Source organism: Suncus etruscus, chromosome 17 (genome assembly GCF_024139225.1).
Source record: "Suncus etruscus isolate mSunEtr1 chromosome 17, mSunEtr1.pri.cur, whole genome shotgun sequence".
NCBI lineage: Eukaryota > Metazoa > Chordata > Mammalia > Eulipotyphla > Soricidae > Suncus > Suncus etruscus.
Genome location: NC_064864.1, coordinates 30,559,117 through 30,568,380, shown reverse-complemented (window position 1 = coordinate 30,568,380; position 9,264 = coordinate 30,559,117). Strand labels below are relative to the sequence as shown.

Genomic DNA, 9,264 nt, shown 5'->3' with positions numbered 1-9,264 from the left:
TTTGAGTTTTTTATTTCTGCTGTCATATACTCGAGTCTTATCGGCTGGCTATTCTATGGTTTCTTTTGAGTTTCATGGTTTCTTTGAGTTCCTTGAACAGCCTCATCATATCCTCTCTAAACTCCTTATCAGAGATGTGATATTGCTTATATTATTGCATATGTTATATAATATACTTCTACCTATATAATAAATATATATTATACATATAATATAAATTATATATTATAATAATATCTATATAACAGTCTATAAGGATATAGTCTAAATTACATAGATATTATTTTAGCATATCATATATTATAACAAACCATATACTATATGATAATATCTTTATCATCTATATTATAATATATATAATAATATAATACAATACAATAATATATGTCATCTTTATCACTGAGCATGATGGGGTTCTGCATTACTTTTCCGCTGCAACCTTTGTAGTCTGAAGGTTTTTATGTGTTCTGGTGTAGCTTGTTGACTGTAAGAAATGTGTTGCCTCTGAGAGAAGTGGAGTGGCCACACGCTTTTTAGGGAATACCAACAATGGGTGCAAAAGTGGCACTTCTGAGTCACAAAGAGGACCCTGCTGCCACTGTTTCTGCCTTAGTTTCTTGGGACTGTGTGACTAACTGGAAGACTTATTCCCTTATTCTGGTGCTTCTTTTTGCCCCCAGAGAACTTGAAATCAGTCATAATAGAATTTATGAATGCTGAACATTTGAAGTTGATTCCTATTTCTGTTGGTTGGATTAATAACTGATAAGGGAAGAAAAATAACAAAACTTCCTGGATCTATGTTTGGCTTTTGCACAGATATAAGAGGCCCAATGACTACCAAACAAAGTTGACTCAAACAGAACAACACCAAGACATACAAAGATAGCCATACAGCAACAAGAAAGAAAAACTCCAAATATAAAGGAAACTACACTAAAGAATCACAAAAGACCTCCCATATAATGTGATCTAATCAATGCAGGCCTAATGTCACTAATAAAAAAAAAGGAACACCAAAAAAAAACAAAAAAACAAAAAAAAAGAATAACTTGATCAGAGAATAAATACAGGTAGGAAAGGGGAATGCAAAATAAAGCCAAGTAATGACTCCAAATCTCTGAAATAGAAGAAAAATTCAATTAATACTAAAATTAATGCAAATAAGACAATGAAGCATTTAGATGGGGCACCACGAGATAGAGACCTGCACCTCCAGATGACACGCCAAGCATGGCCCCACCCCTATGAATGGATCTAGCGAGAGGGAGACCAGTGGCATCAGATGAATCGCGAGCATGGCCAGCACATGGAGACTGCTGCCACCAGGTAAACCACAAGTACAGCAAGTAAATGGAGACCAGAGAAAACAGGTAAACTGTGAGTGCTGCTCCATCCCTGTGACAGGCCACTACATAGAAAGACCAATGCAACTAGAGGAGTGTGGCCACGGAGGGACCACACATTTCTTCTAGTCAATGAACCCCAGCACAGCACATGAAAATACCACACTTAAAGGAGACAATGGGGAAATAAGGCAGAATCCTGCCATGCTTAGAGAATGAAGATGGTATCTCTGAAGACCCAACAAGTACTGGCCGTCTATATAGGCCTCTCTGAGAAGGGCTTTATAGAAGAAATGATGAGGATGTTCAATGAACTGAAAGTAGGATGGAATAAACTGAACGAACCACAAGTAAGACTCAACTCACACTCACACTGTGATGCTATTACGTCCATCATGAAGAACACTCTATTTATATGGGGGATGTGCCTTTAGAGTTTTTTTTTGTTTGCTTCAGTTTGTTTGTTTTGGTATAATCTTTAGTTTTTATGTATATTATCACAAATTCTGGAAAAGGTTTAAATGAAAGTTTAATTTCTTTTCCAATCTGAATGCCTTTGATTTGTCTTATTTATTTGTCATTGCTTTTAGGATCTAAAGTTTGATTTAGAATTTATTGTAACCTAGCTCTGCTGTTAACCTAAGTGCAGGGTCCAGAAGCCCCCCAGGGGGGCCCGGCCAGCAGGAATTTGCTGGGAAGGCTTCTCAGACAACCGCACTCCTATTTTGCTGGGTAGAAGAACAACCACACCTGTAAAAAATCTGAGAGAGGTTAATAATAAAGACCTAAGGCAATATCTCACTGCTCAAAGGCGTTTATTGAAATACAACTCCTTCTTTTATAGTGAAGGAGAAGGGGGCAGTACAAAGGTGCTGTCAATCATACTTTTGGCGCGAAATGGACAGTGGGCTAGGGGGCTGGATGACCTTCAAGCTATGCTGAACGTGCTGTTTCAATGGAAACTTTTAGTGTCCTTCTAGCTGCATTCCTAATTGCTTGACTATCAGGAAATGGTGCAAGATGTGCTTGTCTCAGTGATCTTGAACAGACAATGTAGCATATACTTATTGAAAACAGCCTAATTCACTCCGGAATGTGGTCTTAAGGAATGGGGCCTAGTTTCTGATAACTGTACCAGGCAGTTTTTACTCTCCTCCGGGCTTAGAGCTAAATTATGTCCTGCAGCTGCACATTCTTTTCTCTTAGCTCAAAAATTTGCAGCAAGACTGCATATTGCTTTTAGGTGAAAAGCTGGGCTATGGCAGAAAGAACCGCAAAATGTCCTCAAACAAGTCAGTTCCCAACATCTCCCCCTTTCTCTTCTAATAAAAGAAGGAAAGTCGTGAGCGGGTGGAAGAACCGTGTCTTAGGCATACAAGGTTTGACCAGGTCGGACACGGCCAAAGCCGCATTTAAAAGGTGGCTACAAACGCCGTGGGTGTGCGCAGAGATCCGAATTATGCGTTGTAGCCTTTTAGGGCCGTGCCCTAACTGGGACCTTGCTAATCCCGTCGTAGGTGTCTCCACAGCCGAGAGCACAAGTGCCGGAGCGAGCTCCGTCTGTTAGCTATGCGCTCTATCTCCTGGAAACTTAGTGGCTGGAAAGGCGGCTTGGTGACTAAAGCCAAGTTTTCACAGGAGTCACGCGGGGTTAGACGCTGGTAGTTAACCTGAATAGAGGTTTTTGCCTTTTCATCTACCTGGTTTTTAATAAAGGCAGTAATTTTGCGGAAAATCCATGGGCCAAGAGAAAAGAGCAGCATGAGGCTGATAAGAGGGCCCACAACGGTGGACAAGATTGTGTGGAACCAAGGGGAAGAGAAAAACCAATCCTGGTACCAACCTTGTTCTTCATCGAAATGTTTTTCAAAATCTTTTATACCATCACCAATATGTTGAACGCTATCTCTAACTAAACCTGTTTTGTCTTTAAAAATACAACATTGTTCCTTAAGGGCTACACAGACTCCCCCTTTCTTCAAAAAAAAGGAAACCAAATTAAAGCATGGTGGTTTTGCTGCACTATCTTTGCTAGGGATTTAACAATGTGCTTTAAGTGTTGTAAACTTAGTTTAAGTTTGTAAACATTATTAACAACAGTTATACTTAAGGCATTGACAGATTTTAGAGTATGAACCAATGAATAAATTATTGTGCTTACAGCGGTAGCACCCAGGCCTATGATTAAGGCTAGGGTGAGAGCAGGTTTGACAGGTAAGTTAGGCATTAAAACAATGAAAACACAGTAGTTTTAGGACTGAAAAAACAAATGTGAAACAATGGGGGAGATAAACCAGTGAAACAGGCAAGAAACGTTAAATTGGGGGCAATTATGAACTGAAAGGAGGAATTAATGACAAGAATTTGATTACAATTTTCAATAGGGGGAATTATATTGGGTACCAAAAGGCAAAGTTCAAGTTTCACCACCTGTTTGAAGGTGATGCTGAAGTGAGGCTTGGGGCTGGATTGCAGAGCGAAGGGGTCAGAGACAGGCAGGGGGTTACCAAAGCAGAAGGGCGGTTGAGATGAATAGCAGATAGGCAGGGTCAGTGATGGTGGAGGCGTTGGCCATCTGCAAGATGAGGTTCGAGGTGGGTGAATAGCAGGTACCGAAGGCGTCTGCGTTTGGACGGAGGGCGGAAGCGTTGATCATGACAAGGATGAGCTGAGAAGAGGAGGGGGGTCCGGAGGACAGCATGGGCAGCAAAGGGTGAAGAGAAGGAACCAGAGGTGTTGTCATCGTCTTGCAAGGGAGAGTGAAGTGGAGCAAACAAATTAATGAAGCCTTGGTGCGAAGGGGGTGGTTGGTGGCAGTGGGCATCAAGGACAGCCAGGCAGAGTACCAATTTCAGCATTTTCTTTAGGCAGAGTCAGTTAGAAACAGGTCCGGCAGGAATGGTGGGCTAGCAGGGGGTGACAGGCTGTTTTGAAGTGGGTGAAGATAGGACTGCAGGAAGCTGTAGGAGGTCTATAAGAAAACAACTTGGCAGGAGGTAAAATGATTACTTTTGAATGCCACAGGAATGCCTTCTGACTTTTGCCAGACTTTAGCACTTTTAAAAAATCTTATAATTAATGATAGCCAATTGTTCAAAAGCCTTTAAACTGAACTTAAATGATTTTTCTTAAACTTATTAGTTATTATTTTAAAGCTAGATGCTTCTTTCTCTAGCCACATTTGGCCTTATTCTATTGGCCTTAACTACACATAGCAGAAAAACTGGGGATTGCAAAGTCCAAAAATTCTCCAGGGAAAAATTATTCCTGATGGCCATTTGAGAAATTTTCGGGGTTTACCATCCCCTACCTTTTTTGCCATGCTGATAGAACAAAGCTAGCTTAGCACAGGATTTTTAGCAGGATTTTACAGTTAGTTAGATGACTAGACTAAGCCAGGTTAAAAAAAAATTAATTGAAATTTTAAAAATGGATAAGGCTTTAAAAATTGTATTTATATGAAATGCAAAAATAACAAATAGACAGACAGAACAAACACGAAACACAACATTGTGGCCACTTTCACGCATAACACACACACATGAACAGACAAGAGGACTTATTCAAAATTTGCATTGGAAAAATTGACAAGCGCTTTTAAATATTTAGCCGGCATGTTTGTAAAAAATTGTTAACGTAGCTGGAGTGGAACTGCTGAAAATAAATTTTAAGGTTTAGCTTTAACACAAAACATTTTTAAAACAATTTTAATTTGAAGTTTAAATCATGAAGGAAAATGTTAGCAGTTAAAAAATGAGCGCTGTAGAAGGAGTTTTTACTTTGAAGTATGATATCATTTGCTGTAAAGAAACAGGTTTGTTATAAATTGGTTTTACAGTAGAATAGTAAAACAGCTGTAATAAAGTGTTAAAATTTTTATGATTAAACACAAGAGCATGAACTATGATTATTAAAGGTATAAAAAACTGACTTTAAAAAACAACTGTTTTTACTTTGAAGACTTAAAGTGAATAATTTGTAAAAAATATTAGATACCAAATTAACAAAATGTTTAGACATTATAAAATATAGTTAAAGACATTTGATGCATTTACACACCTAGAGCTTAAGACCAAAATTATTTTTAATACTTGTTAATTTGCTTATAAAATTTAGTTACTTTTATGATACTAATTAACAATATTATTTTAAAAAGGGCTAACCACAACATGAACAGAGACAACTTAAGATTAAACTTGGAAAATGCAAAATTATTTGTACTTACCTCTGAGTTTAAAATTAAGCTTGAAATTAAGAAAAGAAATAAAGCTACTTAAGGTTTAAGTTTATGAACAATAATTTATGAACAAATTTATTTAACTAGTTATTATATTGTTTTTGTTATTGAAATGGCTTTTATGCCACTATTTGAACTGCCTAACCACTTTTAAGGTTTAGATTATTTGGTTTAAGTTTTTCAAATGGCAATGCTATTTTGCTATATTTATATGCATTCAAAAGAGCTTAGGCTTAGCTTAGAGTTTTGGAATGTTTACACATTATTGTTAAGTAAAGCTGACCAACTTATTTTGCTCACTTGTATTATTTTAGTTTTTAAAAAATTAACTTTCTAAACATGTGCAGTAATTTTAACAAAGGAGTTTTGCTTTTTTTTTTCCAATGCAGAGGTAAGAAAGACACCTGTGTTATATTTACAAATTATTCCTCAAAAACAAAGTTAAAAATGTTACAAAATGTTATTTGACTATTAGATTTGAATAGCAAACATGGAGAGGAAAGAGCAATTAAAAAGACAAAATATGAGAAACATTTAAACGCAGATTAAGGAGCTTAAACTATTAAAAAATGCCCATGACCTGAACCACTTTACAAACTTCATATACTTTTAAGATTAAAAATAATTTTTTTTTTTTTATGTTTTGCACTTAGGTACAGAGAAACTTACAGTTTTAAAAACAGGTACAAAGGGCCCGGAGATAGCACAGCGGCGTTTGCCTTGCAAGCAGCCGATCCAGGACCAAAGGTGGTTGGTTCGAATCCCGGTGTCCCATATGGTCCCCCGTGCCTGCCAGGAGCTATTTCTGAGCAGACAGCCAGGAGTAACCCATGAGCACCGCCGGGTGTGGCCCAAAAAACAAAAACAAAAACAAAAAAAAAAAAAAAAAAAAAAAAAACAGGTACAAAGTATTGCCACACATACATGACCTTTGCATAGGTTAAAGAACTTTTTATGACATTTTGTAACACATTTAAGACTTTTTAATTTTACCAACTGTGGCCTTTATATTTAGAAAAACATTTCAACTTAGGCATCCCAACTCAGGAAAAAAGGAACATTTGTAGCACCAGAGAGACAATTATAAAAGCCTGAGGGAAGATAGGCATTTGTATAGTAAGGGATGGGAGGTTTTCGCCCTGCTCGCTGAATTTTGCTGAAGCTGCCGCATGGCCAAGAGGGGGGGGGGGGGGAGTAGCAAAAGTTTGTTGCCACGTGTGGAACCGGGTTTAAGCTGGGATTTGGAAAATGGGCGCTGTCCCTTTAAGGTGAAGCCAGCGATGAGCTCAGAGATTAGAATGTGTGCTTGCTTGCTGGAAGGAAAGATTTTACTGCGGAGAAAAAGTTAACTTTGCAAGAGTTCAGCTTTTCAGCGGGGAGACAGCGCCGCCCCCAATAGATTTCAAGCAGGAGAGCGTGTAAGGGGCTGGGGTCACACGGCTTGAAACAGCTGTGTGGCTTTTTTAATTAAAGGCTTTGTATTGTTGCAATTGCTGGCTAAGGAGGGGAGGGTGGTGAGGGGAGTAAAGGTTTTGGTGGAACAGGGACGGAGCTGAGACTAGGGAAGTGAAGGGCTGTTTAGGATTTTGCACAGAGGGTGCAGCGGCAGAAGTAAAGATGAAGGGTCAGAAGAGGAAGGAAACTGAGAGACAGAGTCAGAGTAAGAGGGAGCCCAGGAACACTAGATTTCTGGCAAACATCATGAACAAACATTAAAAAATTACAAATATCTTTTTTGGTAACCTCTACATGTCTGGCTTTCAACTCAGACTGTATATATTTAATGAATTTAAGTTCAGTACTCAACGAAAACACCCATGGTAGCGTATCCTATGGGTGAAGCCCCAAAAGCCAATCAGGGGCGGTGATCAGAACGACTGAAAAAACTGCAGTTTAAATTTTTGATTAAGGCTAACTCGTTTCAACGCTTACCCTGATGAGGTATTTCCTGCGATTTATGAAACAGCTCCGGACTCGCCGACCTATAGTCGTTCGGAGTGTGGCGGTGATCTTCGAGCCCAGCGTTGGGCGCCAAAATGCAGGGTCCAGAAGCCCCCCAGGGGGGCCCGGCCAGCAGGAATTTGCTGGGAAGGCTTCTCAGACAACCGCACTCCTATTTTGCTGGGTAGAAGAACAACCACACCTGTAAAAAATCTGAGAGAGGTTAATAATAAAGACCTAAGGCAATATCTCACTGCTCAAAGGCGTTTATTGAAATACAACTCCTTCTTTTATAGTGAAGGAGAAGGGGGCAGTACAAAGGTGCTGTCAATCATACTTTTGGCGCGAAATGGACAGTGGGCTAGGGGGCTGGATGACCTTCAAGCTATGCTGAACGTGCTGTTTCAATGGAAACTTTTAGTGTCCTTCTAGCTGCATTCCTAATTGCTTGACTATCAGGAAATGGTGCAAGATGTGCTTGTCTCAGTGATCTTGAACAGACAATGTAGCATATACTTATTGAAAACAGCCTAATTCACTCCGGAATGTGGTCTTAAGGAATGGGGCCTAGTTTCTGATAACTGTACCAGGCAGTTTTTACTCTCCTCCGGGCTTAGAGCTAAATTATGTCCTGCAGCTGCACATTCTTTTCTCTTAGCTCAAAAATTTGCAGCAAGACTGCATATTGCTTTTAGGTGAAAAGCTGGGCTATGGCAGAAAGAACCGCAAAATGTCCTCAAACAAGTCAGTTCCCAACACCTAAGTATAGCCATGAGAGGCTCAAGTTTTAAGGAACAAATACTAGGCCAAAACAGCCAGTTTCAGGAACTTCAAGGGCATGTACCAAAACTGTGAGATAAGCTAGCAACACTGTAGGGCCTGCAGGTGGACAGGCTCCTGAGCCCCTTCTCTACTACTTCAGCTGACACAGATCCTGAGGCCCATTAGTAAGGATCATTCCCTGAGAGGGATGACCTCAGCATGACTCCCATGCCTTATTTCAGTGCTGTTCATCTCCTTAGTGGTCTTTGTAGGAAGGATCTCGAATTCAGAGCTAGCATTACAAGGTTTTCAAAGACAATAATGTACAGGAGAAAGTGGACATCCTTGCCTAATAAATGATGTCAAGAGGAAGACTTTCAAATTTTTGCAATGAAGCAAGATGTTGGCTGTTGGTTTGTTAGCATGCATATGACCCATTATTCACTCGAGGTATATTCATTTTATCCCCATTTTCTTGAAAAACTTTTATCATGTATAAATATTGATTCTTTTTAAATTATTTAACTGCATTAATTAATATCACGCTTTTTACATATCTTTTAATTTAGTTTGCACTGTACATTAACTTATTTGCATATATTAAACTAGACTGTGTTCACAGGATCAGGGTATATGACCTTTTTTATATTATCGAAAGCTATGGGATACAACAAAAGCAGTTTAATAGTTAGCAATATAGGCTGATGTTAGGAAATAAGAAAGGTGAAAATCAATAATATAATCTCATAGCTTGATAAAATAGAAAACAACCATGTTCTCAGGTAATTATAAAGAAAGAAATAAAAATTAGTGTGGAAATCTATGGTCTAGAAATCAAGAAAATGATTGAAAGCATCAGTGAAGACAGGACTGGTTTTTTTTTTTTTGGGTCACACCCGGCAGTGCTCAGGGGTTACTCCTGGCTCTATGCTCAGAAATTGCTCCTAGCAGGCTCGGAGGGCCATATGGGATGCTGAA

At 38.9% G+C, this 9,264-nt stretch overlaps 1 pseudogene; it reads left to right on the top strand.

Annotated features, from left to right (window-relative positions):
* The first annotated feature begins 1,298 nt into the window (after nucleotides 1–1,298).
* Nucleotides 1,299–9,264, top strand: part of LOC126033394 (CCHC-type zinc finger nucleic acid binding protein-like) — a 29,444-nt pseudogene continuing 21,478 nt past the window's right edge.